At 40.1% G+C, this 13,258-nt stretch overlaps 1 long non-coding RNA gene across 2 annotated transcripts in view; it reads left to right on the top strand.

The window, feature by feature from the left end:
- The window catches only part of LOC137227737 (uncharacterized), a 165,737-nt gene that overhangs the window by 146,790 nt on the left and 5,689 nt on the right, over positions 1 to 13,258 (top strand). Inside the window, exon 4 of one of the 2 annotated variants that reach the window (XR_010944982.1) lies at positions 2,059 to 3,042. The exons of the other annotated variant lie outside the window; for it this stretch is intronic. This is a non-coding gene — a long non-coding RNA (uncharacterized lncRNA). Of the gene's footprint in view, positions 1 to 2,058; positions 3,043 to 13,258 lie in introns of those variants that run through there. 2 annotated transcript variants of the gene reach the window in all.

The raw sequence follows: 13,258 nt of genomic DNA, 5'->3' as shown, positions 1-13,258 counted from the left end.
CAATTAAATCTTGATTTCGTGCCAAGTTCATCTTGGAATGAAAGGTGATTTTTTTTGTGGAATGTTTTCAGATACTGCCCTTTCCCTGCTCCTGTAGAACTCTGCATCTCTCCTGGTGCATGCGCACCCTTCCCTTGTATCACAACAATGATTGTATGTGTGTGTTTCCCATCCCAACTAGGTTGTAACAACCAGGGAAATCTAACCTGTCTTTTACTTTCTCCACAACCTCCCAGGGCACAGCACAGGGCCTGTGATATAGTACACACTGAGTAAGTGTGGCCAGTTTAACCATAAAGTAAAACATTTACCTGACCTTTGAAGCTTGGTGCTATGACAGCAGTACTAGGAATGAGTCTTTCCTTTCCAATGTGGTTTTCTAATATTACCGTGGAGAATATTAAACTGGAGTCAGGAGACTTGAGTCAGATCAGTCTTCTTGGTGACTTCCTCTAAGACTTGGGAAAGCATTTAATGGCTTTGCTTCCATTTTTTTCATCTATGAAGTGTCAACAATAATATCTATGGACAGAGTTGTAGTGAGGCCCAAATGCAACAGCACATGTTATCAAATACAAGGTATTCCATTGATTTGGTGTATTTAAAAAAAAAGGCAAACCATTTTCTGGTTGCACATAGCACTATAAAGAACATTAAGGACAACCTTTAAAAAGAAAACTCCATTTTTAGATTATCCAGAGGGTCTTTCTTTCAAGGTCAGCCTAAGAGTTTTTACGGGGGAGTTGTATTCTCATCGTCTGAAATTTGAAGCAAGGAAGCACAAATGCTTCGTACCACTTGTCTATTCTTATCTGTTGATGAGAAATCAGCATTACTTCCAACCTTTTAGGCTTTGAAGGGATTTCAAGCTTTATCTTGATTTAATGGTTGAAAAACAACGAAAGGCACATTTTCTAAGAGCTTCCCTGGTCCTACTCATCAGAAAAGTGTGAGCTACTCTTCAATCAAAACTAATTAAACCGGGCTTCCCTGGTGGCGCAGTGGTTGAGAGTCCGCCTGCCGATGCAGGGGACACGGGTTCGTGCCCCGGTCCGGGAAGATCCCACATGCCGCGGAGCGGCTCGGCCCGTGAGCCTATGGCCACTGAGCCTGCGCGTCCGGAGCCTGTGCTCCGCAACGGGAGAGGCCACGACAGTGAGAGGCCCGCGTACAGCAAAAAAAAAAACACACAAAAAAACCCGAATTAAACCTTGGGCTTCCCTGGTGGCCAATGCAGGGGTTTGGCCCCTGGTCCTGGAAGATCCCACATGTGGCTGAGCAACTAAGCCTATGTGTCACAACTACTGAGCCTGTGCTCTAGAGCCTGTGAGCCACGACTACTGAACCCGAGTGCCACAACTACGAAGCCCGCATGCCTAGAGCCCACGCTCCACAACAAGAGAAGCTGGTGCAATGAGAAGCCCGCACACCGCAACGAAGAGTAGCCCCACTCGCCGCAACTAGAGAAAAGCCTGTGTGCAGCAATGAAGACCAAATGCAGCCAATAATAAAATAAATTAATTAAAAAAAACTAATTAAGCCTTAAGTGTATAACCAACTTACAATTACCAAGGTTACTGGGACTACATGCATACATAATTATATCTTACATTTATATAGTGCTTTTAACTTCTTCAAAGCACTTTTCACTGTATTGCATATATAACATAGATGGATTTTTTTTTTAATCCACAAATCAGGTGAAAAAGAAACCTTTGATTCAATAATTTCAACTTTGTACCTTTCCAAAGCTATTAGAACTAGTAAAATTGTCTAGTAGAACTTTCATTGCTCTACTCTCTTCTTGACCCCTCTCAACTAAAGGCGAGAAATGACTGAAAGATTTGGAGGAATCTCCAGAGGAAAGGAACCCAAGAAGGAGAGGCAGGCAAGGACCTGCGCCATCCACAGACTAGATCATTAGTGCCAGGGTAATTAAGAATAATGGACTGTATATGTGATTATATCCAGAAGTCCAGGAAGAGATGAAAAAGCACGGGAAATGATGCATGAGTAGCAGTATTTACAGGACTCTTGTCATTGTCATTCACTCCACAGGCATTATTGAGTACCTACTGTATGCCAGGTACTTTCAACAAAGGGGATGGATACAGCAATGAACAACCCAGGCAAGACTGCTACTGTCATGGAGATGGCTTTTTTGAATGGTGAAGACATGCAATAAACAAGAACATAAGAAGACAAATCAGATAAGTTCTGTTTATGGACTTTTATGAAGTCCATAAACACCAGAATGTGATAGTGAGTGCCTTGGGGAGGCCATGCTATTTTAGATAGGGTAGCCAGGGAAGGCCTTTCAGGGTATTTGAGCTGTATCCTACAAGAGGAGCCCACCCTGTGTAAGTCTGCTAAACAGAATGATGGAATAAGTGAACTCATCAAGTTCAATGCTAGAGGGAGGGCCAGGCCCCACCAGTTGTGTGGTTATTCATTTTGTGTCCTTTTGTGGACATTCCTAAAATCCTCTCCAGGAGCCCTGATTTATTGCCTCTGCAATGGGGGTTGCTAATTCTGATCACCTTGAGAGGGGTGCTCTGAGGAATAATGGGTAAACAATTGTGAGGAGCTATATAAATGCTAAATAATGATCACAGTAATAACCACTTATTAAAGTCAGCACTGTGATAGGCAGCTCACGCTCGGATGCCTTGGCGAATGTGGAAATCGATGCTCCCTGCGAACCCCAGCACCATCCTTTAAACTAGAAAAAATAAATGAGCTGATGATCATGATATTCAGAGTGGTTAGTGATCAAATAACTGTCGTGAGAGAAAGCTGGTGTGTGAAGTGTAAAATGGGAGTAGCGAGATAATGGCACATTCCAGCCCAGAGCAGGTAGAGGGTAGCTGGTGAATGTAACAGGATGCTTGCTGGTACACACACCGCCCGCTGCAGAGTGGTAATTCTAACCTCATCAGGATGAGGCACTGCCACCACCACCAAAAGCACTGGCAGACGGAAAGTGGGATGAGAAAGAGCCGGATCAGCAGCATCTCTGCCAGCAGCCCCATCTGGCCCTCTTGGCCTTGGCAAGCCTCCCCAGGGGGAGGACTGAGAAGCCAGCACCAACGGGCCCTACCTTGGAAGGGCACCAAGGAAGCGGGGAGGGAGGGAGGGAAGGAGGCGAGGAATGAGTGTTGCATTTTCTCCTTTCTCAATGAAAGATCCCAGTTCCGGGAAAGACTTCAGTTGTCTTTTTTACCAGAGCCTCCCTACATAGTTAGAGACAAGAACCCACTCCCCTAGCTGCACCTCTTCCTTCCCTGCAAACCTCTCTCCAAAATATAACATTAATATCACAGAAAAAGTCTTTTTTTTGTGGGTCCTATCATCTCTTTAATATAAATGTGCGTGTGCCCGAACTTTCTTTCGTCTCCCACCTCATACTGGCATACAACATTGTGTGAAGTGCACACACACACAAGCACACACACACACGTGTATACCCACGATCACGCAAGTCCTTTGTTAAGCACTGGCTAGGTTGTTATACAGTGTCTGTGGAATGTAGGTCACATAGTGGAAGAGTTTAAATTATTGTTGCTGCTTCTCTGAAAAGCAGGAAAACAACAAAAAAAGAGAAGACAGTAAAAAAAGAAACCACTTATTTTAAGGCTGATACTAAACACTTCGCTTCATTTTGACTGAGCAAGTCACCCCCACCTTTGGACAAGTAGAATGGAGGTGATCTCTGAAGTGCTAAGAGCCCCAAGTGTATACTTCATATTTTGAGGCTTGACTAGAAATTAGGGAGGTTAAAAAGAATATGGCAAGATAATCCCAGTCTTCACAAAATTATGGTTTAAATTGGGGTGGGAAAGGATCAAGCGCCTCACAAAAATCTCATTGATTTTAACCAAATGGAGAAAATGTTAAACGTTAAACACACTGGAATATTAATATCTAAAGAACTTTGGGTGGGCATGCTGCATGGGGCATAGTAAGTGCTCAGGAAATTTTCTGCACACGAGTAAGGCATTTCCAACCACCAGCATCTCAGGCTGCTTGAACCTAAACTCACTTATTTACATATACCATTTCTTCAAGTGCTCTGTTTCTCAAACTAGTCAATGGAGGAATCTGGGGAGAGCTGTCCTCAGTAGATGTGGTCATCTTCATGGCCAAATCAGTCTGAATTAAGTTGGTTCGTTAGCAGGACTGCCTAAATGGCTTCCAGATTTTGTTTGGTAAATATTTTAAATGCCTTGTTGATAATGGATTGGCAATAAGGTGGGAGATAAAGTCAGAAGGAGGAAAGGTACCTGCTCAGATCCTATGCTTTTAAATTAAGCTAACTCGTACTCAACCAAATCTAGTGCCAAACTCCAAGTAATCGTTCCCAGTTATTGTCTTGGATCCTTCATTTCACTTTATTTATTTATTTTTAAGTCTCTGTTTCTGCTTTTACCTGACACTTGACTTTCTTAACTCCCTTCTCCCGCCAGCTTCTGGCTCCGTGCTCACCCCTTTGGACTGGATGAGTAATTTTGTCTTTCCTGCTTGTCACCTTTGGCTCCTTCGAAAACGGGTTATGTTTATCTTCTGGCTCTGTCTGCTTTGGGCTGCTCAGAACTTTTCACCCTACACAGCCAACTTTTGGTCCCAGGACCTTTCCCTGCTTTGACCGTCTCAGTGGCATCTGTGCTGGGCTTAACTCCTCCAGACTGGGGACATGGGCAAGAGGAGAGATCAAGCAAAGATCAAGCAAGGAAACAGGAAGAATATCTGGCTCAACTCAAACTGTGCAGGGCCCTGAGGCCTTGCTGGTTGCACAATTTCTGCCTACTTATTCCTCTGCTTTTTTTTTTCCCCCTCCTGTCTCTGACTCTTTCTATTTCAGATTTTTTTTTTTTTTTTTGCGCGGGCCTCTCACTGTTGTGGCCTCTCCCGTTGTGGAGCACAGGCTCCGGACGCGCAGGCTCAGCAGCCATGGCTCACGGGCTCAACCACTCCGCGGCATGTGGGATCCTCCCGGACCAGGGCACGAACCCATGTCCCCTGCATCGGCAGGCGGACTCTCAACCACTGCGCCATGAGGGAAGCCCTCTGTTTTAGTTTTTATTAAGCCTTCACCTTCTAACTGGCTAATCCTCCTCTAGTACCCCTTTGTAAGACTTAAATGGGAGTGAAAGTAAGTGATATCCATTAGCCAAAATAAATTTGATAACCAGGAGAAATTGCTGAATCTTGAGTGTCCTTATAGCACTTATCAAATGCCATTTTACCAGATTAGTTGGTAAACGGCTGTGGTTTTCCAGAGAGTCTATTGATACGTAAGTCAATAAATATTTGTCAAATGAATGAATGAATGCATACTAGTTGTGTAGCACTGTATCAGGTATTTTAAATAATACAAAATATAAGATTTCGTCCTCGGCTTAAGAAGGACATCTTCTCATGCCCATTTACAAAAAGACTGTTTTGAAATATTACCGAGGGCCAGACAAGTTTCACTATTTCTTCTAGAAAACAAGATGTCATCTCTTAACGCACAACCAGCTTCATTTGGGCAAAAGGGAATGAGAGCAAAGTACTGGGTAGGGCAGTAATTGACACCTCCAAGTTAATGGACTGTAGAATTTGAACATTGGATTTTTTATATTGCATCTTCAAAATGCATAAAAGATAAATGAATTGAATGAAGTGAGCACCTGCAGAAATACCACCCATGTCAAGTAATACAACTTTGATATCACCCCAGAAGCCTCCACTCTCCTGTCTGATATAATAATATTTTACTTTTCTTTATAATTTTACCATATTTACAAATTTCCCTAAAAAGTTTAGTTTTACCCAATTTTGAAATCAAAAAAGATTAAAAAAGAAAAATAGCAGTTTGCACGCACATTCAATGTTGGGCATGAAAAAGAAAACTAATTTTTTAAATAAGATTCAGAAGTGTATGATTTCATACATAGTAGTTTGTACCTCTTAATCCCCTACCCTTATCTTGCCTCTCCCCACTTCTCTCTCCCCACTGGTAATCACTAATTTGTTCTCTAGATCTGTGAGTCTGTTTCCGTTTTGTTATATTCATTTGTTTTATTTCTTAGGTTCCACATATAAAAGACGTTTACTGTTTAGTCCTTTTTTTTTTTTTTTTGTGGTACGCGGGCTTCTCACTGCTGTGGCCTTTCCCATTGCAGAGCACAGGCTCAGTGGCCATGGCTCACAGGCCCAGCCGCTCTGTGGCATGTGGGATCTTCCCGGACCGGGGCACGAACCCGTGTCCCCTGCATCAGCAGGCGGACTCTCAACCATTGCGCCACCAGGGAAGCCCTGTTTAGTCCATTTTTATGGTGGCTGTTGCCAGTCACTCTACTCCTTTATACTTCAAAGGTATTCCTCCCAAAGCTACCTTTGGTCTTACACAAATGCTTTCCTGCACTCAATGGAACTTTGAAGGATACTGAGCTCATCTTGATCAAATGGATGTTGACATTCCATGATCATCACAGTAATTATTCCTAATTTCCACTTTGCTTCAAAAGGTCTCTTCCCTTGCCCCCTAAATCTGTACTTTTAAAATGGTATCTACAACTTTAATTATACTTGACAATAAACTTCTCTTACCACAAAATCTGTTTTATCATGTATATACCCATCATTACCTTCAAATATCCTATTTTTAAGAAATCCCATTTATGTAGGGCTCCCAAAGAGTTATAATATTAGCAAGGGTGTTTTTAACTGTTTCTGTAATTGCTGTTTGTAATTATTGCAAATCAAATTTGTACAAATTATTAGATGCTGGTTGAATTATCTGTCAGACTGGGGTGAAATTGTCCTGTAAACCACTGTATGCTGAACAAATCTACAGAGTAGAAACTGGGATGGAATTTGGATTCCATGGACAATCAAATCAGACGCTGTAGTATTAACACATACTTTGGGTTCAGAATAATCTTGCTAATCACACTTCCAAATTAATCAGCTAATGTCAGTTTCCATGAAGAAGAGATTTTCTAGTGGGTCCTGGTTAGATAAGATTTGGGAAGGTTGAGGGCAACAGAGAAAGCTCCTGGTGAGAGGATTAGCTAGAGCACAGGACAGAAGACAACACTGAGAAGGCTATATTTGTAGATGAACTGGGCTATAAGTGCTATAATATAAACTTACAATTTTGCCACACTGCTTTGTGAATTAATTATTTTCCTTGATTCAGATTTTGTATTTTTCAAGATGTAATAAATAGTGAGATCTAGTCTCATTCTTCCGTGTGTTTGGCTACAGTGAGTAGACTGCTTTGGCTGAATCAATAGTTTCATGCAGGGGAGATCTGAGGAACAATATTGGCAAGAAAAGTTAGGTCAGATTATGACAATCCTTAAAATGCTTATATTGGACTTTATCCTTCAGAAGTCATTTAGTGTTTATTTTTAATTGAGAGCAGCATGAGGAAAACAGTGTTTCTAAGGGAATAAAGACTCTAGGCAGGGAGATTAGGTAAAATAATATAGCAATAATTCAGGCGTTAAGAAATAAGGTTGGACTAGGCTGGTGATGGTGGCAGTGGATTAAAAAGGAAGGGGAAGGTGCAACATTATAAGGGGTAGAATTTGGCTACTTTCTCTGTCTTTTCAGCCACTTGGGCTTAATCCTGCTCACTCTCCTTTATTTATTTCCCTTCCCATTTATATTTTCCTTCTTCTCTTGATCCTACTTTTTCTTTACCATTTTTTCTCTCTTTCCTTTGCCTGCATGAAAAAAAATTCTCTTAATACCTTACTATATAGGATGATGACTGAGTCAGGCAGATATCAAATGGGCGATATGGGTAGAAATTAACCATATGATTCACTAACTAATCAGAATATGTTGGTGCTTGTAAATATATACATATATTTAAATATATATATTTACCTTTTATTTTCAGTTACAAAGAAGGAAAGAAAGGAAAAAAAAGAGTAAATGGAAAAATGAGAGACAGAGGCTTTCATTTATTCATTCATTCATTCAAGAAGTGCTGTGTTTCCAGAGAATGAAATAGAGCCAAAGAAATAGAAAAAAGACAACAAAGTAATTTATGTTATTGTAATTTTATTATGTACTTCCCCTTTTAACTCGGCTGGATAAAGTAGACTTGCCAGGATGGGAGGCAAAAGACTAAGGTGTGATGGGTAGTTTCCTTGCCCTCGCTTTTTGTCATGTTGTTTCTCTTATCAAAAGGTGGGGTCTAAATCTGTATTCCTAGGCCCCAGTGACTGGCTCAACTAATAGAATGCGGTGGAAGTGACTTTCTGGGACCTCTTAGGCTAGGCTGTAAGAAGCCTGGGTCTTTTGGAACATTTACTCTTGGAATGCTCCGTTTTGGAGCCCAGCCACCGCTTTGAGAGAAGCCCACATCACGGCTTGTCCGTGATGTGGGCTGTCCTCCAGTTGGTAGCTGCAAGCAATAGCCAGCATCCCGTCAGTCATAGGAGTGAAGCATCTTGACGTCCAGCCCCATTGAGCCCACAGGTGATTGCAACCCCAGCTGACATCTGACTGCACTTTCTAGGAGACCCCCAGCCAATCCCAATGAATCCATGGAACGATAAGAGACAAGAATAAACTACCATTTTAATCTACTACACTTTAGTGTGATTTGTTATATAGCAATAGATAATTCTTTCATCAATTGTTTGAAAGATTCATAATGCCATCCAGAATGCATGTATATTTTTAATGTTTTTTTTCTTTTAAGGATCACTTTATTACTCATTAGCCATGAAATTGAAATCTTAATTGATCTTGATCAGAAGTCTTAGGAAATATTTAAGCAAATATTTTAAGCACTATCATATTTTTAGTACTGGTTCAGGATAAAGTGACATAAATGTGACAAGAATATTGATTTGTAATCCGAAGATGGAGTTTAAATTCTAATTCTGTCATTCATCACTGTGTGACTTAGGGCAAGTTATTTAATATCTCTGATTCCTAGTTTCCAATGCTATAGTATATTTGAAAGTATTTAGTGTTGCCAGGCAAAACACAGATAGTCAATAAATTTCCATTTCTTTGCTTCTTAGGAAAGTCCTCTGTAAGTGCAACCATGCTGAAGCTTAGCACATTATCCTACTGCTTACTAAAACTTAATATTGTTATTATTTATCAAATATTTCTCTTGATAAATATTTCATAGGCTTCTGTAGTACTACCTTTAGTAGTGTGGTCTACCTTACCTTTCCTGTGGGATAACTTGTTTAATAGATTTTGGGACTCATTTCTGTTGCTAGATTCTCACAAGGCAATTTTGTGGCAACCTTCTTTGGGTTTCAAGGACATGACCTTGTCTCACATCTTGAATGTGGTTCCCTACCCTAGTACAAATGTTAATACGTTAAGTGCATATCAAATAAAAATTTTAATTCAGTTCATCATATGTTTATGTATTTAAATTTAAGAATCAAATTGATATAATTGGTAACATTACCCATTTGCTTTGATTTGAGATGCCAAGTGATTGAAAAAAATTTTAATTTAGAAGAGCATTACCTTGCTTATTTGAATTTCTCATTTTTGTATAATTAGGGTGAACTAATTTAATTTGCAGTTATCCTTTTTAATGACTTAAATGATATCAGCTGAGATATTCAAGACCACATGATTAGTGGAGTTATCCTGACTATTACTCAGTCTCATAGAGTTGGAAAGTACAAGTGCAACTTGTGAAGCTTGGAGATGGAAGTTGTAAGCTTGATCTTTTCTTCATTAGCATATATATTTTTTTCTATTTTGTTCCCCTCACCTCACTCTAATCTGCTTTGTGTTTTCCAGAGGAACCACACACTGCATTTGGTGACAGTCCTCCTTTTCTAACTCTGCTCTGATTTTATGTCATTTTCACTCAATGTTCAGCTCACATCTCAGTTCTGCAAAGTATAGGCTTATTATTCATTTTGTGAGTTATGGTAGAAATCCCCAAGACAATGCTCTTTATGGTGAGTTATGGTAGAAATCCCCAAGACAGTGCTCTTTATGGAGACTGAGTTACCTTCAGTAAATACTTTTTTTGATGATGCATTTTAACGAGGCTTTAAAAAATTTTGACACCAGACTTCTGACTAAAGTAGCTGGAATCTATAGTTTTAGAACAGAGTTTTTCAAAATGCAGGTCTTGACCCATTAGTGGATTATAAAATAATTCTTGGGGTTGTAACAATCACTTAAAAACAATGAAACAATGTGGAATAGATAATATTAGAATGCATTATATGTAATAAGGGTAAGGTATCATAAAACTTTTTTATTTTGTGTTTGTATATATATACTGGTTTATGATAAAAATTATTCTATATATTTTTGTGAGTTGCTGTCAAAAGATTTTGAAAGCCACTGCCTTGGATTTACTTTTTAATTTTTTTAAATTTTTATTTTTTTTAATATTTTTTTGTTGTGGACCATTTTTACAGTCTTTATTGAATTTGTTACAGTGTAGCTTCTGTTTTATGTTTTTGTTTTTTTTGGCTGAGAGGCATGTGGGATCTTAGTTCCCAGACCAGGGATTGAACCTGCACCCCCTGCAATGGATTGGGAAGTCTTAACCGCTGGACCCCCAGGGAAGTCCCCACTGCCTTGGATTTAAAGCTATCTGAAACAATTTTAAAATATAACAGTTTGTAATGAAGCCCCAACAATGTATGTGAAATATAAAAGTGTAGATAGCATTTAGTTACATAATTTAAAGGGATTTGCAGGACCCAGCATATGTCGGCATTATCCCAATAAATGGTAGGAACCCAAATCATATGTCCCTGGGAGGATCTGAGGTAACAAGTTACTCATCTAGTCTGTGACATTGCTATTTATTGCCTTGCTACAGTTGGCTGTTGGAAATATGATGTCTTCCCTAGCCAGACTAGAAGGGCCTAGTTTTCCCAAGCCCTCAGTCTGCCAGAAAGATGGCATCACACTTCTCCCCCATTAGTAGGACCTGTTCCCGGATGGAGAGCTGGAAAACTTTAACCCTTAACTCCCCTTTTTGCTAGAGAACCTCCTTTTTCTTCCCCACTGGGTCTTAGAAAGGTGGAAGGCAGCATTAAAGGTTTTGTTTCATCCATATTATGTGAGTCTGTGTTTTTGTGTGAAGGCCTGCTCATTTAGAGGAGCGTTCCATCCCTGGAATTAGAAAATTAATCCTTAATCAGAGTAACGCAGTGTCACATTTTCAGTCTGCTAATGAGCTGTGGAAGGAGGTGGCACATCTTTCTCCAGTTGATGGGTGCCCCTTTTAGAGGATATATGATATCCTCACTAGTAGGTTCACACACTTCAGAACCAAAAGAATCCTCATGGCAGGAAGGAGTCCCTTGCTTTTCTGGCTCTTGCCCCTTTAAGTTTCCCAACTTCTCACTTCGCAGTATGCTTTCTCTCCCGTTAAAATGTCTACCTATTAAGCTCATTGGTGGAATCTACCATATTGTGTCACTTAATTTTTTCCATCTGCTTATGTTTAAAAAATTTTTTTCAAAGAAAACCCTGACCTAAATCCTTTACTCTCCTTTTATAATGCTTTTATTTTGAACTTGCTAAAAATCAACCCAACTCCTTCATCACTGCCTCTCCCCGCAACCTCTGTCAACATTTCCCTGTTATTCAGATTTTTTAAAAAAAATATTTATTTATTTATAAATAAATTTATTTATTTATTTTTTATTGGGTCTCCGTTGCTACATGCGGGCTTTCTCTAGTTGTGGTGAGTGGGTGCTACTCTTTGTTGTGGTGCACGGGTTTGTCATTGCGATGGCTTCTCTTGTTGCGGAGCACAGGCTCTAGGCACGAGGGTTTCAGGAGTTGTGGCATGAGGGCTCAGTAGTTGTGGCGCACAGGCTCTAGACTGCAGACTCGTTAATTATGGTGCATGGGTTTAGTTGCGCCGTGGCATGTGGGATCTTCCCGGACCAGGGATCAAACCCGTGTCCCCTGCATTGGCAGGCAGAATCTTAACCACTGCACCACCAAGGAAGTCCTGGGACATTTTTTTCCTTTTACTACATGGGACATTTTCAGGACTAGGAGCTTTCTCCTATTCTTCTCAAGGAGCTTTCAGATGAATTAATGAAACAAGGTAGATAAATTTGTTACCATCATTAGAATCTCATTATAAAATATTCTCTATAACTCAAAATGTGGCATAAGGCAGATCCCTATTTAAGAGGAAGAGCCTTATTATAAATTATCTTGAAGACCCTGAGATTGTCCTTAAGAGCAGTGCTGTGGGAGGATATGAGGCACAATCTTGGTCACTACAGTATTTAAGTGGAGAAAGTGAGATGGTCTCCCAAAGAACTGGACTTGATTTTATCCTGAGTCACTCCTTGATTTTAAACTCTTATAATCATAGAATATAAAGAAGGAAGAAACCGTGTTCATTCTGTCTCATTTTACAAAGTAGGAAATTGAGACACAGAGGCACGAAGTCATTAAGATCATTCAGTTATTTATTTGGTTACTTGGACTAGGGTGGTTTCAGAAAGGAGTAGAAAAGTGGATATATCAGTATTTGAGAGCTATTGAGGGACCGTAATAATCAGCATTGACTGGTTGGTGGCAGACTGTGGGGTTGGACACTGAGAGGGAAGATTCAAAGATGGTGCTTGAGTCTTTAGCCTTAATAACCACGCATTCAGGAGACATTCATTCTGAAGGACAGTCTGGGACAGCCAAGGGGAGGGTAGAAGTAGGGCCATCCCTGCAGGGGAAGATGTAGAGGGAGGGTTTTATCTGATATGGGAGAGAGTTGGGCATGTTTAAGTACTGATGGTAAGAGGCCAGTTTTTCTACTGAAGTCCTTTTTCTCTCCTCTGGCTCCTGCCTTCTGTCTAAAGGTCTGCGTAGTTCCTGGAAGTCTCAGAGCAGATCTTTTAGGAGCATCAGAATTATCTCTTGCTAATTCTTTATCAACTCTTACCAAGCAACTTTTCTTATTAACTCATAAGCCCACATTCCCAGCTGACTATTTTCCAGATGCTCACATTCACATTAGATAAAAGCATTTCTCAAATTTGTTAATGGGGGTAAAGAAAACAAAACTAACCTTCTCACATTTCAAATTGGAGGAAAAGTGTACCTGCAGAGAAAGATTGTGAATTCAGACTGGAAATGTTGAGTTTTGAGCATCTTTGGTAAAATCCAAGACAGTGTGTTACAATTGAATATATACAGGAGGAAAAACTATGAGACTATTGGGTTATGAAAGTGTAGTACAGAGAGTATTTCCAAGAGGAAGTTATTATCCATAGCTGCAGTTAGG

This window comes from Pseudorca crassidens, chromosome 7 (genome assembly GCF_039906515.1).
Source record: "Pseudorca crassidens isolate mPseCra1 chromosome 7, mPseCra1.hap1, whole genome shotgun sequence".
Taxonomy (NCBI): Eukaryota; Metazoa; Chordata; class Mammalia; order Artiodactyla; family Delphinidae; genus Pseudorca; species Pseudorca crassidens.
This window is presented reverse-complemented; position numbering and strand designations above follow the sequence as displayed.